General features: G+C 32.9%; 1 pseudogene; it reads right to left on the reverse strand.

Moving 5' to 3' along the window:
* Positions 1 to 243: 243 nt before the first annotated feature.
* On the reverse strand, positions 244 to 2,697 carry LOC114087812 (tissue alpha-L-fucosidase-like; annotated as a pseudogene).
* Between the last annotated feature and the right edge of the window lie 20,393 nt (positions 2,698 to 23,090).

The raw sequence follows: 23,090 nt of genomic DNA on the forward strand, positions 1-23,090 counted from the left end.
ATTAATTATCAGTGTAATGTACTTAGACCCTTTGATTAAAATGTGTTGGAAAAACCATCTCTGAATGGGGAAGTGAAGTTACTTCATCATAATGATGGCACTGTAAGAGGAAAATCAAAGCAGTGCACACCAGGCAGTGTTCTTCTACTCTTAAACTCCAGTGTTTACTTCACTCCTGTCAACTTTATAGTTCATCAGTGAAAAATGATGCTAAATAAAGAGCATAAGATTGAGTTTGCCAAACTACCCACCTCCTTCCATAGGCAGCAGGTGACTTGGCTTCTCTTTAAAGCCACTCCCCAGGAGAGCAGAAGATGGCAACAGAGGGGTTGGTGTGGCAGGTAGAGGGATGAGGAGACCTTCATTCAAGTTTTTCAATTTTAGATTTCCTTGAATTTTTAGCAACATTATCTTTGAATTAATTATATTTGAATTAGTTACAGGCTATTCAAGGTTTAAGACTCTTATTTAGGGGCAAATGCAGAAAAATGGCATAAATAGCTATTCTTTTTGAAGTATACTATACAGATGTGTTCTCTTCAAATTGAACCCTCTGTGGTTTGTACACATGGATAACCTTTCCACTGACACTGACACATACAACAGTAAGAAAGAAACCTTTCTTGGAAGATGGGAAGCATCAGTTCATCTTTAGTTGATCCAATGTTGAGAACATAGTGGCCTCTGAAACTCATTGTCTAAACCAGCTCTAAAATGATTCCAGACTCACTTGTAATGTCAGATATCACCTGTCACAGCCATAGGCCAGGGACCTCTTGTGGAAGTTGTTGCACATCTCTCACTAGTGACATGGCAAGCTCTCTGGCTTGAATTTACCTTGATGATTACAGTACCCTTCATGATGACAGAAACAATTCTTACCCCATCAGTCATTTACTACCACCTCAACTTTGATGGGGCTATCATGGTAGAACCAAGAAAGAAAATCTGTGGAGTTCCAGGAAGTATCACATTTTCAATCCTCATCAGACCAGACCAAATCAGGTTATTGGCTGTTAACAAAATGGTGTAGCTCTGTCATTGCTTTGGCACTGACAACATGCTAAGTTTTGAAGTCACATAGGTAGAGTGGGTAGAACCATTCTAAGTGAGTGGTAGAGGACAGGGCATGGTTCTTTCCTCAGACAACTGCTACTAAATCACCATGGACAGCATGTCCTTGGAGTTCCAGTTCCAAGACACAGGAGTTGACCAGTTTGTGAAGCCTTTGTGATGTTTTGGCCACAAAACATCTTCTCCTTATGATCAGAGGTGCCATGTTCTATTCTACATCCTACAGGTCTGCTCACTTACACAGGTGGAAGAAACACCTGAAGTAGGTAACTGACTCGTGAGCACCCATCAACCCGCCAGTGCCACCGAACCACATGTGCCCCAAGCTGGCACTGAAAGCATGCCTCATTGCACAAACATCTACAATTTGTCCACCTGGTACCAGTCTTGCAATGGCCAGGGGTCCAGGATGGGCCAGCCACAGATGTAGTAGGGCTCAGTGCCACTCTGAGCTGCAACAGCAGCCTCCCCAGCATCTCAGAGTTCATCAGTCATGCAAGACACTACTTAAAAAGAGAAAATTAAAGACAGAGAAGTCGGCACCTTGGTGCACACTTATTGACCCAAAGACTCAGGAGGCTGAGACAGGAAGATTGCAAGTTCAAGGCCAGCCTGGGCAACTTGGTGAGACCTGCCTTAAAATTAAAATAAATATATAAATAAATAGGCTGTGGATCTAGTTCAGTGAAAGAGCACCCCTGGGGTCAATCCTTAGTACTAAAAAAAAGGAAAAAAAGTGATTAGTAGAAGAGAAGCAATAAAATAAGAGTATAAGCCAATGAAATAGAAAATGACAAACACTGATGCATTGAAAAGATTCATAGAGTGGATAAACACCTAACAACTTTTTTATTAAAAAATCAATATCATAAAAAAGGGGATAAATGTGATTACTAAAATACTATTAAAAGAGAAAACATTAAAAGGAAATAGGGAAGTATTATTACTTTTTGACAAAACTTTAATAAGAGAAACAGCTAAAAGAATATAATTCCATTGAAAACCAAATGAATCATGTAGGGAATTAGATTTAGTATTTAAAGGACCCAATATAATTTATGTACTAAATGACAAGGCCATTTTAGCTGTCATCTAAATGATCTATTATAAATAAATAAATATATTGTGAATTAAACTCTACAGGAAGTTTTACATTCTAATCTTTAATTTACTTAGGGTAAGAGTAGTACTCATCTTAATTCTCCAAAAATATTCTAAATGAGATTTTAAAGGGAGTTTTAATTTTATAGAAAAATTGGAAGGAAGACACAGATATTTTCCATATGCCACCTTCCCTCACACGTGCACAGCCTCCCGCATTATCAAAATGCCCCAGGACAGTGATATATTTGTTACAAATTATGAAACCATATTGGCATATCAGTTATTATCCAAAGTCTATAGTTTGCAGTAGGGTTCAGTATTCATTGTTCACATTCCATGGGACTAGACAAGTGTATGATGAAATGCATTCACCATTATATTATCATATGGAGTATTTCACTATCCTAAAAAATATTCTGTTCTCTGCCTATCCATCCCTCCTTATTCCTAGAAAACACTCAATCACTAATCTTTTTATCTCATGGTCTTGCCTTTTCCAGAATGTCGTGTAGTTGGCATCAATCGGTATGAAGCCACTTCATATTTCCTTCTGTCATGGTTTGAATCTGGAGATCTCCCTCTCCCCCGCCAAGAAAAAAAAAAAATCTTTTGTTTGCTGAAAGCATAGTCTCCAGTGAAATAAGGTTCAGAGTTAAAGATTTTAGGCAAAGAAAGATTGGATCATATGGACTCGGACTCTGGTCTTAGCAATGGATTAATCCATTGATTAATGGGTGGATGAATTAACAACTGGAAATTGGGACTAGTTGTTAGAGGAACTAATTAATTGGTGGAGTGACCTGGAATGGTTTATCCTTGCTGGCACCCCCACACCACCCCATTCACCTCTTACTGCCACTAAGTGAGCACCTTTTCTATGCTATACCCTGCAGCCAAGATAGTTCTGCCTTAGAGCCAACTGACCATGGATATAATCCAAGGAATTCTATTCCTTGTTTTTGATCAGTTTTGGTATTCTTTATTTTCCTGGCTCAATTTGGGAATGACATATATATCTAGAAATTTTTTAATGTCTTCTAAATTTTCTAGTTTGTTGAAGTATAAAATTTTAAAATAGTTTCGAATGATACTCTAGATTTCAGAAGTGTCTGTGGTGATATATCCTTTTTCATCTCTAATTATATTTTTTGGGTCTTTCCTTCCCATTTTAGTTAGTTTGGCTAATAGTTTTTCAATATTATTTATCTTTTTGAATAATCAATATTTTATTTCATTGATCCTATTATTATTATTTTTTTCATTAATTCTGACTTAATTGCATTCTATCTTCTATTGATCTTGGAATTAGTTTGTTTTTCCTTTTATAAGGAATTGAAGTGGATTATAAACGTACTTACTTGGGATCTCTCTCTCTTTTAAATATTGGTACTTGGTGCTATAAAATTTCCTCTGATAACTGCTTTCATTACTGTCTCATATGTTTTGATATGCTATATATTTGTTCTCATTTGTTTCTAAGAATTTCTTTATTTCTTCTCTTATTTCTTATATGGTCCACTCTTCATTTAAAAGAATATTGTTCAATCTCTATGTATTCATATGATTTATATTATTTTTCTTGCTGTTAATTTTCATTCATTTCATTATATTCTGATAGAGTACATAGGGTTCTATTCAATTTTTTTGTACTTGCTAAGATTTACATTACGACATAGAATAAGGTCTAATTTGGAGAAGATTCCATGAGCTACTAAGAAGAAAGTAAATTCAGCTGTTTTGGGGTGAAATATTATGCAGATGTCTATAAAACTCATGTGATTCACAATATTATTTAGAATAGAAATGTGTTTATATATTTTATGTTTGGATGACTTCTCTATTGCTCAGAAGAGTGTGTTGAAATCACCTAGTATTATTGTATTGGGGTATTTGGAAGTTAATATTAAGAAGTATTTTTTTTAATATTAGTAGGTCCACTGATAGTTGGGGCATATATATTCACTATTGCTCTGTCTTTTTGGATTGTTCCTTTCACCTGTCTTTAGAGGCCTTCTGATTATTTTTTGCTTGAATTCTGCTTTGCCAGGTATGAGACTAGCTATTCCTGTTTGTTTTGGAACTTCATCTGCATGAAATATTTTTTTCTTTCCATCATTTTACTTTCAACCTATTGATGTCTTTGCCTATGAGATGATTCTCTTACACACACTATATAGTTGAATATTGTTTTTATAACCCATTCTATTAATCTGTGTCTTTTAATTGGAGCATTAAGACCATTTACATTTAATATTATTATGAATATGTTTGTTGCTTCCTACTATTTTGGTTTGTTTGCTATATTTAATCCTGTTTTAATTTTCATTTAATTCATTGCTCTTTCCAGTGATCTTCATATATTTGAGAGTTTTAAGGTTGTTTTGGAGTTTCTTAGTATGCAATGCATCTTTGAGTATTCTTTGTACTGATGGCTTATTTGTCATGAATTCTTTTAGTTTGTCCTTGTCATTGAAAGCTCTCATTTCAATTAATTTTGAAAGATAGCTTTGCTGAATATAGCAATCTTGGCTGGCAGGTTTTTTTTTTTTTTTTCTTTTAGAGCTTGGGATATCTCATTGCAATTTCTCCTTGATTGTAAGGTCTGGGCTCAGAAGTCAGCCTTATTGATTTGAATCTGATTGCGACCTGACATTTTTCTCACAGGTTTTAATAGTCTTGTTTTCTTTGTTTGGATTTTCCTTGATGATGTGCCTTGGAGAGGTTCTGTTCTGATTTTGTCTTTTGGGGATCCTGTATGCCTCTGTATGTGGATGTCTATCTCATTTCTAATATGGACAGTTTCAGACTATCTCATTGGAAATACTCTTAAAGCCTTTAGCCTATATCTCTACGTTCTCTTCTATCCCATTGACTCTCAAGTTTGTTCTCTTGATGTTGTGCCAAAATTCTTGTATATTATGATTAGGGCCTTTTATTTTCTTCCCTTTATTGGATACTGACTAACAAGTTTATATGCTGTGGCTTCAAGATATGAAGTTCAATCTTCAGGACCCGAAGTTCTATTTTCTATGACCTAATCTATTAGTGATGTTTTTAAGTGAATTTTTAGCTTAACCTGGTGTTTCTTTCATTTCCAGGAGGTCTGATTCATTTTTTTTATTATATCTATTTTATATTTAAATTTTCTCTCATTTCCTGTATTTGTTCTCTTAATCTGTTCCTTTCATATTCTCTTAGTTAATTTGACAGTTTTCAAATAATTTTTTAGTTGTAGTTGGACACAACACCTTTATTTTATTTATTTATTTTATATGTGTACTGAGGATCAAAACCAGTGTCTCACATGTGCCAGGCAAGCGCTCCACCACTGAGCCACAAATTCAGCCTCTAATTTAACATTGTGATAGTTATCTTTTATAGCCTTTCTCTGGAATTTCATCTACTTCCATATCTGTGGGACATTTTGCTGAGGGATTTTGAGTTTGGGGAGAGATTTGCTTGCCCCTTTCCTCATGTTTTCAGAGGTCGTGGACTCTCACATCAGTTGAGATGGATTTCCCTTCTTCCTGTATGCAATTATTATTTTGTATGTTGTCTATCTAGATTGTTCTAGAAACTTCTCTGTTTTTGATGTTTGAATAGATGTCCAGAAGTGGGTTCTGAGGTTCTTCTCTAGTTGTTTTTCCCTGAAGATTTGTTGTTGGTTTGAGTTTTTTTTTCCCCACTCCCTGATTCTATGTGTTAAAGTATTGTTGAGGTTATTGTAGGGATTGATCACATGTGGGGTTTGATTTGCTGTTACTTGGATAAGTTGTGAAAATTGCTCAGCAGCAGGATCTCTACTCTGTGAATTTGAAGTGTTCTAATCAATTTCCAGTCCCTTCAGAGGAAGGAGGGAGCCAGAAATAGCAATACATGTACCTAGCCTTAAGATACATGTCCAGTGTCTACTTTAACCTCTGTAACACTAATTGCCACCTACATGGGGATGATGGGTTCAGCACCTTATATAAGACAGAAAAATAAATAAATAAAACTATGAACTAGATTTGGCATTGAAGAGTAGATGTCTAATGTTGTCCACTGCATTAATAATCGCAGCAATATGAATAGGGTAGTAAGAGATATTGAAAGAGGTATTGGGCAGGAAGGCAAAGAAAGTTTCAAATATTTAAAAAGTGAAGAAAGGAGAGGCAGGAAATAGGGAGCAGATGATTACCATAAAGAAGGAGCAATAAAAAGATAACAAAATAATGAAAAATGAAATAGAGGGATAGGGAATAGGCAAATTTGGTTATTAGAGGGGGAAGAGAGTAATAAAGGAGCAATTTAGGAACACAAGCTGAGGTAGGAACAAATGTAAAATCTAAACCACTCAAACCCATGAATAATTATACCTCACCTAAATCAAAACAAAGCTAACTAATAAATGGACAAGGGAGAAAGCAATTAGAATGAAACAAAATTGTGTGTATATACATATGTATATACACATATGTACACACATATGTATATATATACATACATATGTATATATGTGTGTGTGTGTGTCTGTTTCTATATATATTTGAAACTATTTGAGCAGTAGAGAACATACACACACAATGTAGCAGAAAGGATAGAAGTAAAAAAAAAAAATAAAATGTAATGAAATGATTTTTGAAAAAAAATTAAATTACAAAAGAGCAAAAATGGGGAGTGAGAATACAGAGAAAAAAAGATTAAAAAAGAAACAGACAAAACGATAGAAAATCCTTGTGTCCACGATGGTGGTCAAAAGAGTTGAAAAGGATGAATTTGCTTTTTTCTTTCTTTCTTTTTTTTTTTGTATTTATTTTTAGGCTCTGCAACCCTTGGTCCATTATTTTTGAGTCCAATATCTTTGTTGTCCTAACCTAGTCACCAGCCATTTTGCCTAGGAGCCAAGGTTGACTGTTGTAGTTCTTGGTTTCCTGTCTCCCAGTATAGGGTGAGATAGGCTGGTGAATGTTGACAAATTGTACATTCTTGGAGTATGGGTGGTGCAGACTTATAAATTAGAAGTTACAGTAGTTGGTATTTGATCTTAGCTGACCCTTGAAACTCTGTGGATATTAGAAATTTGATTCACATCCCTTGTTGATGGGAAGTTGACAATCTCTGCTAGAAGTTGGAGTGACAGCAGCAGATACTGCTGTCTCCCTGGTATCAGAAGCCTGTAAGCCTTATATACAATTTTCTTTTTACCTATTTCAGTCACAGTTTTCCAGGCACACTCTGGGGTTCAGATCAAGCTGGCAGCTGGAAGATTCCTCTATGAGTTTCCTATATCCTGCCTCTGCTTGTTGCTAGGGAGCACTTATAAATAGTTTCTTTGCTGGTGACACCAGCTCCCGCTGAACTATCCATCCATCAGATGAGTGATATTGATGGATTTTCGCTCAATAACTTCCATACTGATTCAGGGATCCATTAAGATCAACCCCCTTCTCTATTCTACAGGTTCCCCTCAAACCATTTTTTTTCTTTTGTTGTTGTTGCACTTTCCTCTCTCTCTGCACCTCTATGTTATTATTTCTTACATAACATTCAAAGTTTATGACAAGTCTCTATGACGATGTCTTTTATTTTACACTATTGATATTTAGTGACTTCCCCTGGTAACCTACCTTTCTATGGAACAGACTTCCTGCTTTCTGTGTCTGGTGTAAGAAACTGCTGGGAAGTAGTACATCATTCCTCTAATTCAGCATCTTTCTCAGGAGCCCCTCATGGGTTCTTGAAGATTGCAATTGCTGTTAAGTATAAAATGAAATCTCAAAAACAAGTCTCATTTATTTTTTCACAGAGAAGCTTCTCTTTACTCAATTATTTAGATATTTATATATGTACTTATTTTTATTAACAACTATTAATTATATATCTTGATGGGTTTAGTGTAACGTTTCTATACATGAACTTTTCCCAAGGTCCCAAAATACTCTTATCAGGTCCCAAACATACTCTTATCAATCTCTGTTAATTACTTCTATTTTTAGGTGGACCTTTTGGGGTTTTTTGGTTTGCTTTTGTTTTTGTTTTTCTTTGTTTACTTCTACATATAAGAAAGAATATGCGGCATTTGTCTTTATGAAACCATATTTCATTTAACAAGACATGCTCCAGTTCCATCTACTTTTCTGAATATTATGTTTATGGTAGAATAATATTTATTATGTATTTATGTCACATTTTCTCTATCCAGTCATCTGCTGGTGGCCACCTATGCTGGATTCATAGTCTAGCTTTTTGTAAAAAATGTCAAAATAAATATGGGCATGCACGTATCTCTTTGATATGCTCATTTCAATTCCTTTGGATTTGTACACTGAAGTAGAATACAATACGAGGATAATTTCAAGGCACTGATTCAGACAATGATTTTCTGAGTAGGTCCTCAGAAGCACAGGAAACAAAAGAAAAAATTAGCAAACAGGATTAAAGTAGAAACTTCTGCATATCAAAAAAACAACAGAGTGAAGAGACAACCTAAAGAATGGGAGAAATATCTATCATTTGTCTGGCAGAAAGTTAATATCTGAAAACCATAAGGAACTCAGAATACTTAACAGCAACAACAACAAGAAACCAAGCAATCTAATTAAAAAATAGGCACATCGGGCTGGGACTATAGCTCAGTTGGTAGAGTGCTTGCCTTGCATGGACAAGGCCCTGGGTTCAATCACAGCACCATAATATATATACACATGATCTAAGTAGACACTTCTCATAAGAAGAAATACAACTGGTCAACATATTATGAAAAGTTGCTCCCTATCACTAGCCTTCAGAGAAATGTAAATCAAAACTAAAACAAGATGCTGTCATTCCAGTTAGAATGACTATTATCAAAAAATTTTTAAAAAGTAGCAAATGCTGTTGCAGATGTGAAGAAAATAAGCTGCTGGCAGAAGTGTAAGGTGGTATAGCTGTTAAGAAGAACAATACTGAGGTTCTCAAAAAGTGGGAATCTTCCATTTCTTACTATAAGGTAGAAAACCAAACTGTGAGATGAAATTAAGTCACATTTACAGAGTTCTGTGCTCAGAAGACCAACATAATATAGATATAAGAATAATTTCTAAGTCATTATCTGAAGAACACCTAACCTAATTTCACACTTCAATTTGTAGTTTTCTGTCACTGGAACTACTGTATAAATGTTATATCATTTGTCAGATCCCAGAAATGTCAGTTAGAAAACACTTGTGGTTCATAAGAGCAAGTAAGACTATTTCAGCAGATTTTGTGGCTAAGAAGAAAATAATTACCTCTTTAGGTTTGCAAGTCTGGTGAATATTACACGAGATACCAGTGAAGTCAAATGTCAAAAGATCATAAAAGTGCCTCAAAATGTTTTTTACAATGTCAGATCAAATGATAATGAATTACTTTCCAGTCTGTTGGCATCACAATAGCACAGGGTTCCCATCTCTGTGACCATCCTCTAAATCCATGAAATAAATTGTAAAATCATGAGCTTAAGTTTATCATCAAAGACTAACATATCTATCGTCAAATACTAACTCATATTGGGACTAGATCAAGATTATAGAGAAGCAAAGCAGCCATAGATCCTGAGTTACCTTTGGATGACTCATACAAAATGTTTCTAAATAATTAATAAATTGAGAAGACTGATTCAATTTTTTTTCTTCTTTTTGGTATCAGAGATTAAACCTAGGGGTGCTTATTATTGAGCCACATCTCCAGCCCTTTTTCTTTTTTTATTTTGAGACAGAGTATCACTAAATTGATTTGGACCTTGCTAAGTTGCTGAGGCTGGCTTTGAATTTATAATTCTCCTGCTTCAGCTCCTGAGCCACTAGGATTACAGGCGTGCACCATTGCTTCCAGTAGCTGATTTAATTTTTTAAAACATGGATTAATAATAAAAACCCAAAGGTAAAAGCATAAATCAGTATGCACATAATTCTCTTAAGTTTACAGTGATGTTAGATGACCCAATGAGGGCTTATCAGCCAATGATCACACATACATTTAAAGGATAATAAAGCAAGAAGACCTTGTTGGCCAAACTTCTCCAATAAACTACTTTGGCACATATTCTTGGAATGGTGTCAGGATAATCATGTAAGATGGTGCCTCTCCAGAGGAAGTTTCTCATGCAAATATATCAAAGATTCTGAATGCATAATTTCTGTGATTTAAAGGAAAAAAAAAACAAGCATTGAGGATTTACTATATTTTATTGAAGACCTAGAAGTAAGTCTTTCTCAATCTTACTCTTTTATATCTAAAAAAAGGAAAAAAAAAGAACATTGGTATGTCAGTGAATAACTGAGATGGCAAAACTTTATCCAAGAATATTTAATAAGATACAACACTTTGACTTATAATACATAATGAGAGATACACAAATCTATTAATTAATTAATCATAATCTCAGTGGAACAGGTTGTCATGGCACATCTTTTCCCTGTCCCTTTTCTCTAAAACAATGCACTCATAAAGAAAATATAAACTTGAACAACTTAAGGGATATGCCATGCAATTAGAAGCAATGCTTGGGGCTCTTATTTGCAAAACTTATGTATCCCTGTAAAAAAGAAAGAAATCTGAAAGCAGCACATGTTTTCTCATTTATTCTCTTACTTCAGATGGGGTTAAGGATCAGGACTCAAGCTTTATTTATGTGGCCCTTGAAAAGACTATCCAGAGGAGACCATACAGGATGCTTTATTTTAAAAAGTCAAGCAGGCCATGTATCTAAGACTTGTCACTGAAATGAAATGCTGGAAGTTAGTTTTGCCTCCCCTCAAGTATGTGAGCAGTTTATCAAGCATATTGATTATATTGTTTTCTATCTTATTCTCTGGGTTTTCTGCAGTAGCAAAGCACCTAAAGAATCTATAAGTTACGATTTTAATGTTGAAGTTGATGCTTGCAGTAAGAGTTATTTTTTCTGCTAATACAAAGCAATTTTCTTTTGCATTCACATTGCCAGAATCTTAATGCTACTCTGCATTTACACAAGTATGATAAGCTTTATAAAGTATCGCTACATATGGATTTTTAGTCATTTTAAATTTGGATTTGTTCATCTTTTGATTTTCAGCAATTTAAAGGCAGAGAGAACACTTTTTTTATTATTTTATAATTACATTATAAAATTTCTCATACTTTATTGAAAATATTGACAAAAAGAAGTACTAATCTTCCTTTATATCATAGACCACACACATACGTCTTATGTAGTAAACATTTTTTTAGGGAAAAGCAAGAAAAATCTATTAAACCAGATATTAAAATAAAAATTTGGTTTTTGTTTTCTTTCTGAAAATATAAAAATTTCATGTAACTGTGAAAATCAATAATTTATAAAGCAAGTAAAAAAGAATGTAGGTATTAATTCCATAAACTGTATCTCTAAAGGAAGAAAAAATTTAAAGAGCAAGTATAAATTAAAAAAAAAAACAACATAAAAATCTATGAGATTTTCAAGACCGTGTTGCACATGGAAAGAAAAAAGAGTTTATTTTTCTTCATCTTAGGGAGTTAATAGTAATTAATATTTCTACTCTATCCCAATTAAATTCAGAAAATATGTTTTGTGTAACTTCATACCTGTTCTCAGATACTTCATTAGGTAGATCTAGAACAAATAAAAGACCAAGCCTGTCCTTTGGGTGCTCACAATCTAATTCAAAATCATACTTGATTACTGTGGCAATAGGCCTTGACATGAAGTTATCGTGTTTTACTCGTTTGTGCCTATTTTTATTTTAAACTTCTACTTAAATAAATTTCAGAAATTCATGTTCATGGATAAAAATTATTTGTCAGTTTTCCATTTTCTGAATCAATAATATTTGGATGTTGGGATTTTCTTTTTGAGACAATAAATTAGGAAACAATGAAACAGCACCATCAATTCTGTCTCTTCCTGTGTTCCAGGAGGCTACCAAATAAATGAACCAAAAAGACGTCAAGGGGAGGGATAGACTGAAGTGTCACGCTAGGTTTAGTCATTGACTGCAGATAGTTGGATCTTTCCATGATTCATTCATTAGCTCAAAAGTTACTTCTATTTCATGTTTTTAGTGTTTGGCTGGAAGGATAGGGGAATGATAAGGCAGACAAAAAATACATATTTTTAATTGATCAACAGTAAGTTTAGATTTATCAGAGTAAGTAGTACAATCTCTATTCTTTTTTTGAGATAACAATTAAAATAATATCTTTAAAGTAACTGAAAGAAAATTAATTTGTGATATGAATAAATTTTATTTCTATCTCATTGACTGGTATTAAAAGTAGAATCAAGGAAGTTTATGATAAATGAATACTCTTATAAGCCCTGCAGAAATTTTAGAAAGCATATTCTACTGAAGTTTTGCAAATGTGAGCATTCATTGAATAAAATATAACATTTATTTCCCAGGAAATTTGTACTACAAATTCTTTACAAATACTCAGATGGAAAAGCAAAGGGAAATGTTTGCTTTTCTTGCCATCTCGTATGGATGAAATTCGAAAGTACTAAATTGGAGCAACATACATGTGTTTATTAAGTTTCAGACCAAAATGGTCTCACATTCATGGTGATACACTGGAGTCAAAACCATGCGTAGAATGGAATACAGCAAATATGTTTGGCTTCAGAGGAAAGTGAGTGAGACACTATTTCCAGGACAAGTCCCATGCTAGACTTTAATAATAATGGTTGCAAGTAGCTGCAGAGTGCACTTTCTATGCTATCATTAATTCATGTGGTTAAAATGCTGCCGAGTCTGCAGATAAGTGCAGCCCAAAGCCTGACTTTCATAACTCTGGTAATGATCAGTGGGGTGCACAAGTATCTTCAAGTCACATAATTGTGGTGATCTCAGTGTGCTCAGTTCTGGTGGACTGTTGCCCATACCACTAAATCAGCATTCACAGCACTTTGCACATATGGCACAGTTGGAGTTCAGTGGGGCCTAGGACTTTGTTAGCTTGGGGCCAAGTCACTCTTAACCTCCATAAAAGGCATCCCTTTAAAGAACAGGGTAAAGGTCACTGCAGCTCATGCCAAGTGTAAAAATGAGAACTACAGACAGGAAACACTGTTCAGATGTTGTAGGGCTATAGGCCTGTTTTATGTCTGCTCTGAGCCCGCTGCCGCTACAGGAGACCAAAGACACACTCACCATACCCATTTATACCAGGTCAGCAGCCAAATGGACCCAGACATTAAATACAGGAGAAATCCAGGGGCTAATCAGGAATTGCCTGTCTCAAAGGTATGACATGAAATACTGCAACAGGACATTGTGTGATTGGAATTGTGACAATGATGTGTTGCTTCGGGTTGTGTATTGAGTGTTCAACATTATGAATGTGTGACATCGAAGCAGGCTGGAGAAAGACTGTGTAACTACTTACCCCCAAGTCACTCATAAAATTGAGATGTGCCTCTCCTGAGAATGCCAGGGAGCAAAAATTGTAAATAAAATAAATGTTCAGTGTGTCTGAATTAATGAGTATATATTAGGATCATATATAACTTGAGGAAATAAGAAAACAGCACAACTGAGATTTCCCTGACTAATAGGGAGAAATACGGGAAGTTATTTTTATTATCTAATTGGTAAAAAGTCCCCAATTTTTCTGTCAAAGTTTATAAAAGAAAAATATGCACAGGTTCCAAGAGTAGGGGGTAGGCTTGTGCTGCAAATGTGGGAAATCATTCAACGGGGAAATATGTTTCATGCATGAAAAGATGTTTTTAAATAAAAATGGAAATAAAAACCATATTTATATGGCAGGAGTTTTTCAGATAATTTCTCTTCATTAGACACGAAATTATAACCAGTTTCGTGAGTAAATCAGCATCATGGTTTCTGTGGTTTCTTCAGAACCAATCTTGATCCAGTCTATCCACATCCATGCCAGTACTATCCATCCTTCTTCTCCAAGCAATACTATATTTCTAGTGCCTGACCTTATTCTTTCCTTTCCCTGTCTTTCTCTTTCTAAGCCTGTCTCTCATGTTCTCTCTCATCCTCAAAACTGGAAAAATAGATTTTAGAGACTTTCAAAATAAAAAAAAAAAAAATCTCTTTTTTTTCGCCATTCAAAGATAAGAGACAAGAATTTGGGGGAAGGAGTGAAATATTTCATAGTTTAAAATTCAAATGATATATTATTTTTAAAAACTGTGAGGATTACCCTACAGATTGATATAAATGAAGAAAATTCACTTTTAGCCATCAATAGATGCCAAAATGGAGAAGTGGTTGGGTGAATCATATACCAATTTAGCAAGCATTGTGAGTCCATAATGCTGCAGCCACACCCTGAAGTTGTGAAGGACAGATACATATTTATTAAAAATTATTTTCTAGCTCACAGACTTATGAAATATGTATGTATTTTTATGAGAAAAAGATAGCTGTACAGTCTTACAATAAGAGATCTCAAGTCAAGTTAAAAAATAAAGAATATTTAATCTAGAGTGAGATGATAACAAACAGTCATTTTTGCAAATTTTGATACTGTAAGTATCCTCATGCCCATCTCTCTATAAGTCTAGCGTCCTCAACATGTCCATTACAGTGTGCATGAAGGCTTATTTAATTTCCTTATTTGAATTTATGCCATATGCTAACCATATAAATTCTTGATTCTTGAATCTGTCAAGAAACATACTTCATATCATTATCACATGAAGTTTGTATCTCTTTCTTGCTGTTTATTTTTATACTTTTACTTTAACAGGAGTAAACAAAACATTTTGCATCATACCATATACATAAAAAACATACTATATATTTCTGTGTTTATGTTTCTGGGTGCATACAATTTAGCATTTTACTTTTATTTTAACCTTTTGAATTATAAATAGTTTGTAATTATAAGAATATTAAAAATAATCTTATTCAGACACTATTTCATAAATAAGGATATTGAGATAAGTAAAATATTTGATGCAAGATCACCTTGCTTATGAGTGGCAAAGGAAAGTAGCAGGATTCACGTACCCTGTCTCCTTGATGATGACTCATTTAACTTTATGATAATATTTGAGTTTTCATTTAAATAGGAGCATCTTTGCAAGAGTTTTATTCATTGAACCCCTGTATTTATCTTAGTATTTTGTTCTTTCTTTGACAGAATCATCAAGTTTTCTGAAAAGCAAAGAATTCTTTTATAATAATACTGAACAAATCAGATAAACTTCACTTAGCTCATTTATAAGTTGTATCTACTATTTCTTTGATTTCTTTAAAGATTATCAAAACACATTTTCAACTACAATTGAAAATATTAAATTTGTCTATTATTAGCTATATCTTGGCAATTGTAAAATTAATGTCTTGAAGAACATTGGCACATTTGGCAATATCTAAAAACACAGGTCTAATGAACTCAGGTCTGATTACATTTGTTTTATGTTATGATCACTTTGTGTTATAAAATAAGCAGATGTATGTGTGTCCATGTGGTATAGTCAAGTGTCCTCTTAGAGTCACAATGATGAGACCTCTACTGTCAGAAAAACAACCTTTTAGAGTTGATTCCATGATGCTTCCAACATCAACACCACAAGAAACTACTTAGCATTTTCATCAGTGACCTAAGTTATGTCTTAGAGCTAGCTGATTGTGTTTGCTATAGACAGAAGCAGAAGATGTTTTAGAGAGAAGGTGCTGGTTTCTCCCTTAGAAAATGCTTCCAGACTTCAAAATGAACTTGAGCTGGGCAGAAATATATTTCACATACAAAAGAATATGCATAAGAAGCTTTAAAGAATATACCAAGCAGCTACAAAGAAAAATAGGTAGGCTCTCTAGGAACTTGGATAAAAATTACATGGATTTTAGTATTAAAAATGACATGCCATCATAGCTTCTGCAATAGGAGAAAGAAATAAAAGAATAATTCAAGCACAGGAAAATAAGGATTAAATACATTAAAGCTTCAAAATTTGAAAGAGGTATATTCATCTTTCTGTATGCCTTTCCAGCTTATTTTCATCTCTAAGTTTAATCTCTTATTTAACTAAATTAAAGGAATGTAAGTATTAGTATGAAAACATTGCATGCCTTCAAAAAGTTGACTCATAAAAAACAAACCAGAAAGAGCTGAAAGTGAAACCTAATAAAGTTCAATACATTGAAGTTCTTTTAGAGGTATAATTTCCCATTTCTATTAGACACACTCTGATTATCTTTAAGTAAAAATATTTATTTTTTAAAAGTCATGTATTTATTTTCATGACTAGACTAAAAAGGTGATAGGAATTGCAATAGTATTTATTATACAAAGGGGAAAGAATGGAACAACAAAATATCACCAACAAGAACCAGTTACCATTTAAACAATTTTGAGTTATCAGAATCATTTCGCCCTTATGTCACTTTGACATTTGTTAAACAATAGATTGTCCAACCACATGCCCTTTTAAGAGTTCTCACTTGGGTAACTTTCTCTGCTTTCAGAATCTTTCACAATTGACTAGAAAAAATTGTCATGCTTTATATTCCTGGTGCCTTTGACCCCTCTCAGCAACTTCGTACAGTACCTACAACCTGTAATACTCTTCCTTTCATCTAAAAATTCCACAACAAAAGATTAACTTGCTGATGCCTTGACACTTACTTGTGACTATTCTGCACCAGACTGCTCAATATGTGAACAGTAGGATATAGGGGAAATTATCAGCCTTTGTGTTGGAAAAAAACAAAAACAAAAACAAGTTTAAGCTCCATCTGTCTCTTTTGCACCATTGAGTATTTTCAGTTCCATTATCTGAACTTCATCATTACTATATGTGAAGTGGGGGTAGTACCACTTTCTTTGATCTGATAATTTGAGGAGGTTAAGAGACATACAATATTTTAAAGTACTTCATACAGTGCCTAACATATGCTACATGTTAAAATTAAAAAAAAAAAAAACCTAGATTTTGCCCAACTTGGAATTAATTTCTGGAATTATTGAGAGACATAAAGCATGTTCTTCAATGAATTTACAGTCTTCTAGAGAAAAAAAGCTCTAACTTCAATTCAATAAATACAATCTTACCATAGATCCGTAGATTAAAACATCTGATAATAATAGTAAAACAGAGGCAATGATATGCAAAAGGAAGTGCCTTTGAGAAATGTTCAAATTACTTCTTTCTTCCACCATGAGTTTAAGATGTCATTGAGCCAATATTATCCTCTCCACTTTGAACAAACAAGCAGTAGAATTTTGATCCTTCCAAAAAATTCAACAAATTATAGAAGCTCATTTTAGAATTAGATGAATCCTCGATTATTCATGATATCTATTAGATGAGATACTACATAAGAAGAAAAATATTTAAAAGTTATATTACTTGACTCCACAATAAGTACTATTTAAAATAGTCAAATGATAGAATTTTTTTTTTTATTTTTAGACACTATTATCAAACAACATTTCATGAAAGCCTTATTTCTAATAAAATATAATTTTCTTTATCTTGCAAAGGAAAAATTAATAGAAGACAAGTTCCGAATAGAAGGGATGAGAAAGAGAGCTAAAAAAAAAGAATGACAGGGCATAACAGCTCCATCTTACATTATTGAAAGATTCTGTTTTTTTTTTTTTTTGATGGAACAGGAAACTAAGAAACTAAACTCTAAATGTATTGTTTGAAGTTGTAAAGATAAAAGGACCAAATCTTCAGCTTTTAGTGTATTTGAAAGATATCAGGGGGGAACCTAGGGTGACATGAATTAGAAGTTCTCCATCTGTCCAAGGAAATCCCAATATGTCATATCTTAAATTGATAAATGTAGAATGGAAATAGAACAATTTTTTAAAGATATGTAAATAAAGGCAATATGAGGAAACTGTCTCTTTGGGGAGAATAAGGTTTGGAAATAATTTTATTAGTTGTTGGTACATAGTACTTAGGAATAAAGTTAATGGCATATTAATTATATTCAAAATTTTGGTGTTTCTAAGCCCATTTATGTCACTATCAAGTGAAAAGTGATTTTGTGAAACTTCGAAAAAAAGTAATTTTTAGGATTAATATAAGAATGCATTTTTGTATCTTGCATATCTGACCTAAAATTTACATTTTCAATAAATGCATGTTAAAGGATACCTAATTATATGGTATTTAAATCATTCAATTTAAAAAATCATTCACTTCTTAATTTCAAAAATCTTTTGAGGATTATTCAGTCAACTTTCTTTTCTTAATTGTCCTGTTACACTAGAGATTATTTAAATTGTGTGTATGAATATGAAAGTCAATTATAGTGTCTCCCATTAATTACCACATGACCCATTTGTTCTTCCTCGTTCTTTTGAAATTCATGTGTAGTTAGATGACTAACATAGGTTACTAATATGTGAGCAGAAGTTACGGGTCCCATTCTGTAAAAATCCAAAAACTCTATTAATTATTTGTCATGTCTCTGCTATTGATAAACTAGTTATAAAACAAAATTTGAGATGAAAATTCCATTAGGTTGAAACACACAGCCATAACACAGAATCCAGCCTCCAAACAACCTACAAGGGCATAAAATGTGAGCAAATAGTAGCCCATCATAGTTTTAAGCCATTGAGATATGGGGACCATGGATAGCTAAACACATTGATTTCAATAAGATAATCTCAAAGTTTGTTGTACCTTAGGATCATCATTTATTATGTTGTTCTAACATAAAGTGGTAGTTGTATAGAAAACTATGTGTAAGCACCATAATGTAATCTGCAAAAAAATTTATAAGACATAATGCAATTTGTGTGATGAGTTTCATGTCTTTTTCACAAAAGTAGGTAAGAGGAAAAATAAAGAGAATATTCTATTAGTTGAATTTCAACAAACATATTTTACTATAATCTTATTTAGTAAATTATGAATTATTAGAGATAAAGCTGATTGCTTTGGAGATGTACTTGGAGATTTTTCTACCATTGATAAACTGTATATTGCATTTGGAAATCAGACACACCTTTAGGAATTGCTTCTGGGAATTGCTTCATTTATAGATAAAGAAGATAAAGAGGAACAATGTGATTCTTCAAAAATCACCTAGAAAATGTGTGACAAATTGAGGTTAGAAACCAGATCCCCTGACTTTTGGTTCAATTTCTTTCCATTAGTGTTTCTAACATATGTTAGCCATTTTGCAGTCAAAGATTATATGTTTCAGTGCAATATAAATTCACAACTTATTTTTCTGATTTAGGGAGTTTGATTAAGTTACTTATAGTACATCAGTTATTCCATTTTTCTGATTTTATTAGAAGATGAGGATAGTTTGACTTAAAATTTTTCATCAAATAAAAATACATCCTCAGAGGCATTTTCTAAAAAGCACCAGAAGTGTTTTACCATCTAATGCAGGCAAAAATAGACTTCCTTTTACAGAGGAAAATGTCTTGCAATGAAAAAGCCTTCCTGGAAATCAAATAACTCTTGCACAACAAGTTTGATGAGCTAAGTGTACATTAATCAGAAACATCTGAATTAAATTTCCCTTGTAATATACATAAAATGAAGAGGAACCGTGGTTTGTAGATTGTGTTTCAGGTTTTACTCCACTCAAATATTTTTCCAGCCTCAAATAGCTTCAGTTTTTTCATTCCTTCTTGGGAGTTCATAAAAAAATGCTTAGTACATCACAGAATAAAACTGTATCCATCAGAAATCCAGTATAAACACAAGACAGATAATAATAACATGACCTGACCTAACTCTTCCTATTCATATAAAATATTAGGAATAAGATTTTTAAAAGGAAGTTATTATGTGAAATAGGCTGACACCTAACTATTTGAGGGCTAAGAAATGAACATCTTGAGTAAACTATCAGCAGTTATTTTCATCATCTCGTTTGCTAACTTTTATTATATGAAACTCAAAAGTTGAATGCTATGCAGAATATCTCAGATTTGAAATATGCACAATTAAAACATTTTAGTGCTAAAGCTCTGATAGATTTCCTTTATCACTCAGTGATATATAGTGAAACTAAATATATATTTTTAAAAAACCATTTGAAATTAATGTTATTATTTAAATTGACAATAGTTCCCCAGCAGTGGAAATTTGAAGTATTTCTATAAAATAGCATGAGGTTTTAAACAAACAGTGAAAACAGACTTAGGGTTTCAGGAAAAATGCATTTAAATTGAAAAAGATTACCTATCATTAATAAAGCCTTTCAATTTAGGGAAAAATGTTCTTTGCATATTTGTCTTATTCTTTCATTATTTTAATACACCACCAGATATATTCCATGTGTAATTTCCAGTAATCTGAAATTAGGCTTTTGCTGAAAAAAAAAAACTATCAATGTAAAAGAATTTTAGCATATGCCCTAGTTCATTCTAAGAATTTTAGTGGCAGCTGAATTATATTGAAAATGAATTTGGATGCATAAATCTGCCTGCACAAGGTTTTGTTAAATTTTATGGAAGCAGAATTTTGTTTTTGAATAACTAAGTATGCTAGTTGCTGGGAATTGTGATTCTGTTTTCATATTTTCTAGTGATAGAGTGAAAATTTAATCAAAAAGATTCCTAAACTTAAAACTTAAATATTCAAATTTTAAAAAATTAGAACCAAGAATGAATGTCTGATTATTGCCATGAGAAGAGCAAGATCCCTAATCTTAATGCATAAATGAGTTAAGTTTTCTTAGTGAATATTAGAAACTGAACTAGTGGTAAATTTCATTGAGTGTCCTAGGGTGGGGAAAAAAACCTCATAAGAAAAATCAGAACAATTTACGGGGTTTCCCTAACTGATTATCAAAGGCACTAAGAATATCGTGCTAGAGTTTATGCACAACAGACATGCCATACTGAGTTTTGAGTAGGATCTAAGGGTACAAATGCATATTTAGGAGTCTACTGTTATAAAACATTAAAATTTATTTTATCTCTGTCCATTTTCATTTGCTTGAATTAAATCTGCCAGGTTATTTTTATAATTTTCCTCAAAATAATATTATTTTGCTTTCAGAATACATACATTTCAGCTCTAAGTGATATTTGTTAAAGAAGATATTTTTAAGAAGAGGATGACCTAATTAGCTTAAGACAAAAATCTGATCTAATCTTGTTTTCTTTAAAACCCCAAATTTGTACTTGAAAAATGATAGTCAAATTTGTCAAATAATGTTTGTCAACAGCACTCTTACTCTTTTTTGCGCTTATTAGTTCAAGATAGATAAGCATCTATGGGAAGCTAAACTTTTTTTTCTTGCATTTAACCTTGGTAAGAAGAAAGATCTTTATTAGAGAAGACTTGGTGATTCACAGTTTTTCCAGAACACAATGCCTGAAATTCCAACTACATATTATTCACTTAGAATAGCGTTTGGCCCTTGTTAAAATAGAAGTCAGCAGAGTTCTAAATGTGGGAAGGATAATACATTACATTCCTGCACAAACTTATCTGAAAGCAGAGCTAGAAAAAACTGAATATAACTTTTCTTGCTAAACAAAATACTCAAACATCAATATTTAGCACCCTTGACGCAGGGTAAAAAATGAAAGCAATATCACAAATAAAATTAAAAGTGAAGAAATGTTTCAATATTTTTAATAGTCATTTTTCTGTTACAGGTATAATTTTGCTTGAAGCTATAGCATGGTGCTAGGTTAGAGCAGGAGTGCAGTTCTAGAAGGAACTTCCATATGGCATCTGTGCATACTCCTCCCTGTCTCTCACATAAAATCACTAGATTCTGGTTTCTAAAATTTAAGTTTTGATTTCTGACAGAACACAAGTTGTCCTGGATAGGTTATTTTAAGACCTTATAAATCATACTCTTTAATTTGATCTCATCTAGTTCTAAACACTATCTTTCTCATTTACTTGACATTTCTGCAACGTGCATTCACATTCTTCCTTCCCCTGCCAAATTCACCACACTTTTTCACCACCTACAGTCAGTTTTGAGATAATGATTGTTTCAAAAATCTGGAACATTTTCCAAAACAATGTATTAAGAAACAATTTGAACAAAATGCAGATTTTGTGTTTTACTCCTTCATGATTTTCTCCATAATAAACAGCTAGTAAATGCAGAAAATAGTACTAAACTGATCTTAGTCACAAAACAATACACAAAACACAAGCATATCCCCCAAATCTATAGGTGCCTCAGTCCATCCTGTGCATTAAGAGCACACTTGTTCCCATGTCTATTTTCAGACCATGCTTGTTTCACTGATTTGCTGCTATTACCCTTTGAAGCCCACTTCCACAAATTTCAGGTCTTTTTCTCAGTTAAGTGACATATCTATATTGTAGAGTTATCAATTTCTTAAATATTTATACATTGTTTGTTTGCATATTTATGCATTATATATTTTGAATATTTAAGTAGTATTAAAAATGTGATGGTTTTTATTGCATTGTCATGTTTTATTGTATTTCAGTGTGACATTGGCAAGTTTTGTGAGTGTTATGCCTCTAGCTCTGATTTCTTTATAAATGCTGTGGAAATTATTGTGATGTTTTTTGTATTCTAATGATTTTTAGGAATGCATAAGTCTGATTATAAAATAATGGAATTCTTTTTGTTTTAGCTCTTCTGATCTGATACAGGTATCCAGAATTTTATTTAAATCCATATCCCGATATTACCAATGGCTGTGCTAGCTAATTACAATGGTTTTGTCTGTTTAGTATCCATAGTTCTAAACATTATTTGACACTGCTGGGAATGCCCTTCAGAATTGTTTTAACCAGTATAATACTGGGAATCCTTTATGTGTATGATTCTTTTCTAACATTCACAGGTCATGGAAAGGAAAATAAGCATATTCCTTGCCCAATAGGAATAAGGCAAGGGCTTGACCAGTTCTTCTGCACCCAGAAGCTATTTTATAAAGGAATATCTATGCTAGGAGCATCACGTTTATATATGAATAACATGATGTCATAGAAGATACGTGTTTTGAGATAATATATCAGTTTA

Source organism: Marmota flaviventris, chromosome 8 (assembly GCF_047511675.1).
Source record: "Marmota flaviventris isolate mMarFla1 chromosome 8, mMarFla1.hap1, whole genome shotgun sequence".
Lineage (NCBI taxonomy): Eukaryota > Metazoa > Chordata > Mammalia > Rodentia > Sciuridae > Marmota > Marmota flaviventris.